This window comes from Rhineura floridana, chromosome 22 (assembly GCF_030035675.1).
Source record: "Rhineura floridana isolate rRhiFlo1 chromosome 22, rRhiFlo1.hap2, whole genome shotgun sequence".
Classification (NCBI taxonomy): Eukaryota; Metazoa; Chordata; class Lepidosauria; order Squamata; family Rhineuridae; genus Rhineura; species Rhineura floridana.
This window is the reverse complement of record NC_084501.1, coordinates 16237540-16245696: the sequence shown is the minus strand read 5'-3', so window position 1 is coordinate 16245696 and position 8157 is coordinate 16237540. Positions and strand designations below refer to the sequence as shown.

At 43.9% G+C, this 8157-nt stretch overlaps 1 long non-coding RNA gene across 1 annotated transcript; it reads left to right on the top strand.

Annotated features, from left to right (window-relative positions):
• The first annotated feature begins 5491 nt into the window (after window positions 1–5491).
• On the top strand, window positions 5492–7926 carry LOC133375046 (uncharacterized). Its single transcript, XR_009760054.1, has 2 exons — window positions 5492–5673; window positions 7355–7926. It is a non-coding gene; the product is annotated as an uncharacterized LOC133375046 (long non-coding RNA).
• The last annotated feature ends 231 nt before the right edge of the window (window positions 7927–8157 follow it).

Genomic DNA, 8157 nt, shown 5'->3' with positions numbered 1-8157 from the left:
CAACCTTTGCTTCCCATCGGAACCTGGTGAACCCCTGAGTGTAGCTATGTGGAATTTGGGGAGGGGAATATCTTATTAAGGTTGTAATCCCATCTCCACTTCCCTGCAACCAAACACAATGGGGTTTCCTTCTGAGTAGACATAGTGAGGTTGTTCATTTTCAGTTCATTTTAGAATATATTGAAGAAGAAATGTCTTTTGTGTGAGAGTGTCCCTTTTGGGAGGTGGACCTCCAACTCCAGAAAGGCCCGGTATTGATGAGGGGCCTGCTTGAAACTGATTGCATCATGTGTCCCTCTCTGGGGGGTGGTCTTTTGGGGGGTGTCAGGGTTCTGGGCCCCAGATCCAGTCCTAGCTGTACCACTGACCAGGCAGAGAGCAGAGTCTATACAGTCCTGCATGGCTTGGCCAAAGTGGACAGAGAGAAAACTGTTTTCCTTCTTTCATAATACTAGAACACAGGGCTATCCAATGAAGCTGAATGTTGCAAGATTTAGAAGAGAAGAAAAATAACGTCTTTACAGAACACACAATTAAACGGTGGAATCTGCTCCCACAGGAGGCAGCGATGGCCACCAACTTGGGTGGCTTTAAAAAAGGGTTACAGAAATGTATGTAGAAGAAGGATATCCGTGGCTACCAGCCCCAATAACTTTTTAGTACCTCTCCACTGTTGCTGGAAATATACCTAAGATGGCCAGTAGCTGGGAATTGCAAGGGAGAGGCATTCAGGTGTTCCTTTTGGGATTCCATTGCTACCTGGTTGGCCAGCTTGGGACGTAGATGATGAAGTAGATGGGTATTTAGCCTGAGTCATCAGGTTCTTCATTTGTACTTATATTCTTACGATACACCAAATTCAAGATGCTTGTGACGTATAAACTCAGTTACAACTTGTGAGTTAGATATTTGGATCCTCAACTCCCATCGTCCACAGCAAGCATGACCAATAGTTATGGATGATGGGAGCTGAATTCCAAGAATTATGATCAGGCAAGAGAACATATATGTAGAATGAGGAATTGGGACCCTGTGGACCTCCAGATGTTTTTGGACTACAACCCTGGCCAGCAGGCCCAATGGCAAAGGATGAAGAACCATAAAATCATAGTATCATAGAACAGAAGAATTTCTTCTTCTTGGCTATCACTCGTGACCGAGTAAGATTGTCTTCCAAAATATAGTCTTTCACAATTGATCCGTCTGAATCTGTCTCCACCGCTGATGTACCAGACCATGACTAGGGGCTTCTGGATTTCACAGTCCTGCCCCCGTCGCCACTTGCCAATCGCTATGGGACTTTTGTTATGGAAGACGCCTGTGCATGAATTTGTTTTATGTGGGGAGATTGGTGCACCATGATCAACACACAATCTTGACAGAAAAAGGCTTTGATCCAATGGCATGGGTACCATGACGATTGGAAGTCCTTTATCTGCTGCAGCCTTCATAGCTGTTGTAACGTACACATTGTTATCCTCCACCTGTTCTGCCGTTGAGGACTTTCTTGGATTGTTCTTTGACTGGTTCCTGTCCCTTGACCTTACCGCCATGGGTGACCCTGCCGGAAGTACATGACTCCCGACGGCATCGCTCATAGGGTTCATTGGAGCACTCAAGCCCACTCACCACTACGAGGTGACGATCCATCAAGGGGAATAGTAGAATTATAAGGTGCCTATAAGGCAACTGAGTCCAAATCGCTGCTCAATGCACGAATCCAAATTAAAGCCTTCCTGACAGGTGGCTGTCAAGCTGCCTCTTGAATGCCTCCAGTGTTGGAGAGCCCACCACCTCCCTTGGTAATTGTCTCCACAGCTCTAACAGTTAGGAAGTTTTTTCTGATGTTCAGTTGAAATCTGGCTTCCTGTAGCTAAAGCCATTATTCCATGTTGTGCATGGAACATTGTAATCCAGCCATTTGTGAAGGGCCACTGGTTCCCCATTCCCATAAGTGCTGTTGAGCTCAGTTAAGTTATCATAGCAACCTTCACCAATGTGGTGTCCTCCAGATGTTGTTGGAGTCCAAATCCCATCAGCCCCTGCAAGCATGACCCATGTCAGAGATGACGGGAACTGGAGTCCAGTAACATCTGGAGAGATACAGGTTCCCTCTCCCTAGTTTGTATCACATGAGGAGAAACTGTAGCCCTCCAGATGTTGCTGGATCCCACATCCCATCAGACCTGACTATTGGCCTTGCTGACTGAGGGTGATGGGGCTTTAATTTTTTATTTATCTATCTGGAACAAATAGCTCAGCAATTTCATCATGAGGTTCTCTAAGTTTGAAAAGCTTTTTTGAATATAATGCTTTTTCTGCTGCACTTCAAACCTCTGGTTTTCAGAGTTTTAAAGAGCTGTGTGGGGCTATTTGCGAAAGGGCTTTCAGATGGCCCCTCTCTGTGCTTCGAAGACTGAGCAGGCAGAACTTCAAAGCACAACAGCACCTGACATCATTGTGATGTCAACTGATTCATAAGCAGGAAGCACCCCCGACCTATCAAACTTGATCCTGCATGAATATGGAAAGAAGGGTATAGAAAGAAGGATCCGCCTTGCTTACAAGACAAAGTTGCTTACTTCTGCCTTAAATAAATTGGGTCACAAGCTGTTCATTCTTGAACTTGTTCCATTAACAAATCAACAGCAAGTGCAGATCTCAGAGGAGAGGCATAATATCTTGACCGAATCTCACTTCTGTCAGCAATAATGCTGCAGCATTCTGCATTAACTGCAGTTTCTAGACTAACCTCAATGGAAGTCCGATAACGTCCTTATTTTTTTTTATCACAGGAAGCAACACCCCACCTTTCCAGTCTTTTGAGGACAATGTCATTTGACTAGTTGGCAAAAAAAGAAAGAAAGAAAAAAGCTCCAAGGGACATCCTTGACAGGTGTCTTTGTTTAATATCCTTGCACTGAGACAGTTTCTGCAACAGTGTCATTGGGCAAAACACCTGCCTTTTCAGACATATTATGCTGGAAGGAGATGGAGTGACAAAGAAGCACTTATTCTTAGTAACCACAATTGCAGCAGTTAGATATAATTGTGGGGATCACTGAGCTTATGATATGAGTTTTCTCAAAAGAGATGGGGTGAGTGATCTCTTATGAAGCACACCTAGTTGTGCCCTTTAATTGAGACTCATTTGTGACATGGGAAAACTGATATCTAAAACATTTATGACCAGCAAGGAATTTCTGAAGATCCATGAGATCGCTGAGGAATCGTTCTCGTTACCCAAAATTTCTTGAATTCTTTTGAAAATTCTTTCAGAGGTGTTGCCTGAATAGAACCCCTTCTCCTCCTGCCATTCTCTGACCAATCATACCCAACACACCTCACATTTTGCTTGAGATGAAATTGGGCATCAGCTCTAATCAAGGATCATTACTGTAATTCCATCAGCAGCACCACCTAGAGAAATGTTTGTGATTTATTTCAACACTTTTTTAATGGTTAGAAAATAGGTTAATTTATTTGACCATCTGAAGACCTACGTCAGGGATGGGGAACTGTTGTGAACCTTCAGATGTTGTTGGACTCCAAATCCCACCAGCCTTAGCCAGTATGACCAAAGGGCAGAGATGATGGATGTTGTAGTCCAGCAACACCTGGATGGCCACAAGTTCTCTATCCCTGCCCTATCGAGTCCAGCATTCTGTTTTCACCACAGCCAACCAGATGACCTTTGGGCAGTATGATGGCACAACAGGACATCCCTGGTTGACAATTTCACTACTGGCATTAAGAGGCAGAATAAGGAAGGCATTGTGAGGAAGGAGCCCTCTGCCACTAGGGATCATCGAATCCTAGAATACTAGAGTTGGAAGGGGCCTAAAAGGGCATTCTCAGTGGCGGCCCCCACTCTTTGGAACTCCCTCCCACAAGATCTCCGGCACGCCTCTTCCCTAAATGTATTTCGGAAAGCCTTAAAGACCTGGCTCTTTCAACAGGCCTTCGGGGTATCCGGGGAGGGTTAATTGTTATAACTGTAATGCCTCCTGCCCAGTTTTAATATTGTTGTTGCAGACGTATTGTTTTTATATTGTATCACTGTATTTTATTAATTGTATCTTAACGATTTTGTAAGTCGCCTAGAGTGGCCATTGGCCAGATAGGTGGCAAAGAAATTTAATTTTATTATTATTATTATTATTATTAAAAGTCCATAGTAGAGTCCATAGAGCTTAGTAGAAACCAATATGCTTTGACCACCCTTGGAGCAGCCCCTCTTGGAGCTGGGGGTAGCTTCAAGAGTAAAGGTTGTGAAACCGTTTAAGTCCGGTTCCTCAGCCAGCCAAGTCTCTTGTAGCAGGATGATGTCATGCTGTTTTAAATATCCCAAGAAAGTCTGATCTGCCGCTTTGTTCTTCCATCCCGAGATGTTCCAAAATAAAATCAAAAGTTTGGAATGGCAGTCATTTGCTGGTTGTCAGATCGAGACTGGTTGAATAGAGGATGAATGTTTCCTGATGGATGGAGAAAGAGATGGAATATGATCAGCCCCAAGGGAATCAATTGCGTCAAAATGTGGATCAAGCTTGCTGACATTTGATATAATTGGCTTGTGCAGATAGGCTGCCCTGGTATTATAAGCGCCAGCTATCTGAGGAGGTTCTAATTCATTTGGATCAAGTCACCTCATAGATGTCCAGGACAAAGATATGGGCACAGTTCGAGTTTTATGCAGGACAAGTGCCTGATCATTTGTGGTATTAGGACAAACCACCTCTGGGGGTATAAAGTTCCGATCATCGGTAGTCTGCATAAGGCTGGGATCGCTGCTGGGATCAGATGGGCCCAGAGAGGCAGTCTTTAAATTTCTAGGATGTTCATTTAGTATTGGCTCAGAATCATTTCTAGTTTCAAGCTTTCTCTCAATGTGGTCCACGGAGTTTGGCGGTTGAAGCCTCCTTTCAAGATGTGACTTTAATGTGTGAAGTTGTGGAAGGGGGGTCAGCCCTCCTCAAAAAAGGATTAAGGTCACATTAAAGACATTTCTTTCTTTCTTTCTTTCTTTCTTTCTTTCTTTCTTTCTTTCAAAGATTTCTATCCCGCCATTCTAGCCTATAATAGGGCACTCAGGGCGGCTTACAAAAATGAAATCAAACATGTACATAATAAAATTGTAAACACTAAAATCACAAAAATATTTAAATACATAAAATACAATTAAAATACATAAAATACAATACTCTCTCTCTCTCTCACACACACACATATATAGGGATTGGTACTAAAGGGACTACAAAGGTAAAATTTAACATAGAAGGCATATTCTAAGTTGAACTTCCAGCACGATCCTGCAATGTCTACCGAAAAGCAAGTCCCATTGAGTGCCATGGTACTTGCAGGCAAGTGGGTATGGCATTTTAGCCTTAATAAACTTTAATTTCCCTCCCACATAGCCTTAGGTGCTCACCTGCTTCATCCCGTGAAGGCTAGATGAAAGATACCATGTGAAACAATGAAGGAAAAAATAATTAGAGAGTTTTAATTAAACATTGGACAAATAAAGATCTGAGTATTCATTTTTTATATGTGGAACTGAGCAGGACTTCCTGTAGGCACACCAACAGACCATATAAAAAGGGCTCCCCCACAGTTGGTTACTCCACAAGTGTCCGATACTTCGAAAACATCTCATCAGATCCACTAGGAAAGCAGGTAATTTCTTTCTCGTTTCTGGGGTTGATGGTGGCTGAAATCTCTTTTTTCTCTGAGAGTTCTTAAATGGATTTTTCCTACTAAGGTTTAGCTAAATATGCAAGTTCCTCCTTGGACAAAATTCTGGGGGGATGTCCAAATAAATATTTCAGTGAAGCTGTGGTGTGGGGTTCAGATGCTTCTTACAGATCCTGAGTGTTCTGCATGGGTTGGGTTCTAGTCCTGTTGAGGAAAGAGTCTGTGCAACGGGCATAGCTGAAAATGTCAGGGGACTCCAAACACTTCTTAAAGAGGGAAATTTGGAGGGTTCTTTAGGAACATAGGGAGCTGTCTTATACTGAGTCAGATCGCTGGTCCATCTACCTCAGTATTGTCTACACTGACTGGCAGCATCTCTGCAGGTTTTCAGACAGGGAGTCTTTCCCAGCCCTGTGTGGAAATGCTAGGGATTGAACCTGGGATCTTCTGCATGCTAAGTACATGCTCTATCCCTAAGCTATGGTCCTATCCCTAAAAGACCCCAGTCCTCATGATTCTGAATAGAAGGATAATTTAACCAGAACATAGGACACTACCTTGTAGCAGGTCAGCCCATTGGCCTACCAACACAGGAGATGTTCAAGAGATAACTGATCAGCCACCTACAAGGTATGCTTTAATTTGGATTTCTGCACTGAGCAGGGGGCTGGAGTTGATGGCCTTACAGGCCTCTTCCAACTCTATGATTCTATGAATCCATACAGCTCAGTATTGTCTACATTGACTGGCAGCAGCTCTCCAGGGTTTAAGGTAGGGAATCTCCCCTAGTTGAACTCAAAGATGCCCGAGAATGAACCAGGGACCTGTATGCAAACCAGAATTCTGCTGTGACTTCAGGGACTCTAATTTTTTTTTGCACAGAATGTTACCAAAATGGGAATTTATTGCAGATTTATGCAACAATAGCATGGCTCCTAGCCATGATGGCTAAATTTATAACATATGCTGTCATGGATAGCATACTTCTGAATGCCAATTGCTGGGTATCAGAAAGATGGAGAGACCTGTCGTGCTCCTCTCTTGCCTTTGGGATTTCCACTGGGCCATCTGTTTGTCCATGGTGAGAACGGGCTCCAGGACTAGGGTACCCATTGGCCTGATCCCACAGACTCTTCTCGTGTTCTTATGTGGAGGGTCTGCCCACATGAAATATCTGCACAAGGAGAAGCACAATAGTTTGCTTCCTTTCTGTGACTTTCTTGATCATGACTATGACTCTTAGCATCAAGGGCTTTGAACCATTTTTTCTCTCTCCACCCGTCTCTCTGATGGAGAGATATACCTTCTTTTCTGGCCAACCTCCCAGGGGCCACATGCCAGGGGTGTGTAAGCCAGACAGAAAAGCAGATGGAGCAACAAATGGGAGTTTTGCCTTTGTACTGTCAGCTAATTTCTGCACTCTCTCAAACACCCCACTCCATCCTCCACCTTGGCAAACGAGAGGCATTATTGAGGGACACATTCCTGACAGCCAAAAATATTTCAGCTGGTGGGATGTGTGGATAGTGAGGTGTGTAAGTTCTGAGGGCTGGATGGAGAGGCTTGGAGGGCTGCACTTGGCCCCCAGTCCTGAGGTTCCTCATCTCGATTCTAATCCAATATTTGCAGATGATCATCTTGTTCTACCCAAATCTCATTTCAGATCAACCCAACCTGCTCTAAGATGACAGTAGATGACAGCCTCTCCTTGTTTGACTCCTTCTGTCAATATCCTTGCTACTATCCACCACTTCAGCGTCCCTGGTGGCGATTTCCCCGTCGCTATGTCCCCAGGTGTTGGGGCCCCTGCTATCCTCAATGGGGTTGTGACACCAGCTATGTCCCAATACCTTGGGGCCCCTGCTATCCTGAAAGGTACTACCCTGGTGGCTGGCCATGTTAAGCCCAGACGTAACTTTGACAGATCATCCTGGAAAGAAGACAAGATTCTGACCCTTGGCTGAATGGATGGACGTAGGATTCAGAAGTGCCGAGTGCTCCACAGACCCTACTGCACAACTGTTGGGATTTGTGAGGGCTCAGTATGTCTGTTAATTCATATGATGCTTTGACTTTATTGCTTTGGCTTCCTGATCTTTGCATGCATACTTCTTGTTTTGGAACAGGCTCCTTTTCCGCAGCCACACCCATCACCTTGTATTTGAGCCATTTGTGATGTGCTTACAACCTCTGGCTCCTTCATTTTCTCATTAAAGCGTATCATATATCATAGAACTGTTTCGGTGTTCTTCCTCTCCTGTCTCTTTATCCTGTTAGCAAGCCTCCTTGGTAGACACATATTTTATAAAAGCACTTTAATTGTTAATTGAGACCGAATCTCACTCCTGTCAGCAATCATGCTGCAGCATTTTGCATTAACTGCAGTTTCCAGACCAACCTTAATGGAAGTCCAATAACTTCCTTGGTTTTTATCACTGGAAGTTACTCCACACCTTTCCAGTCTTT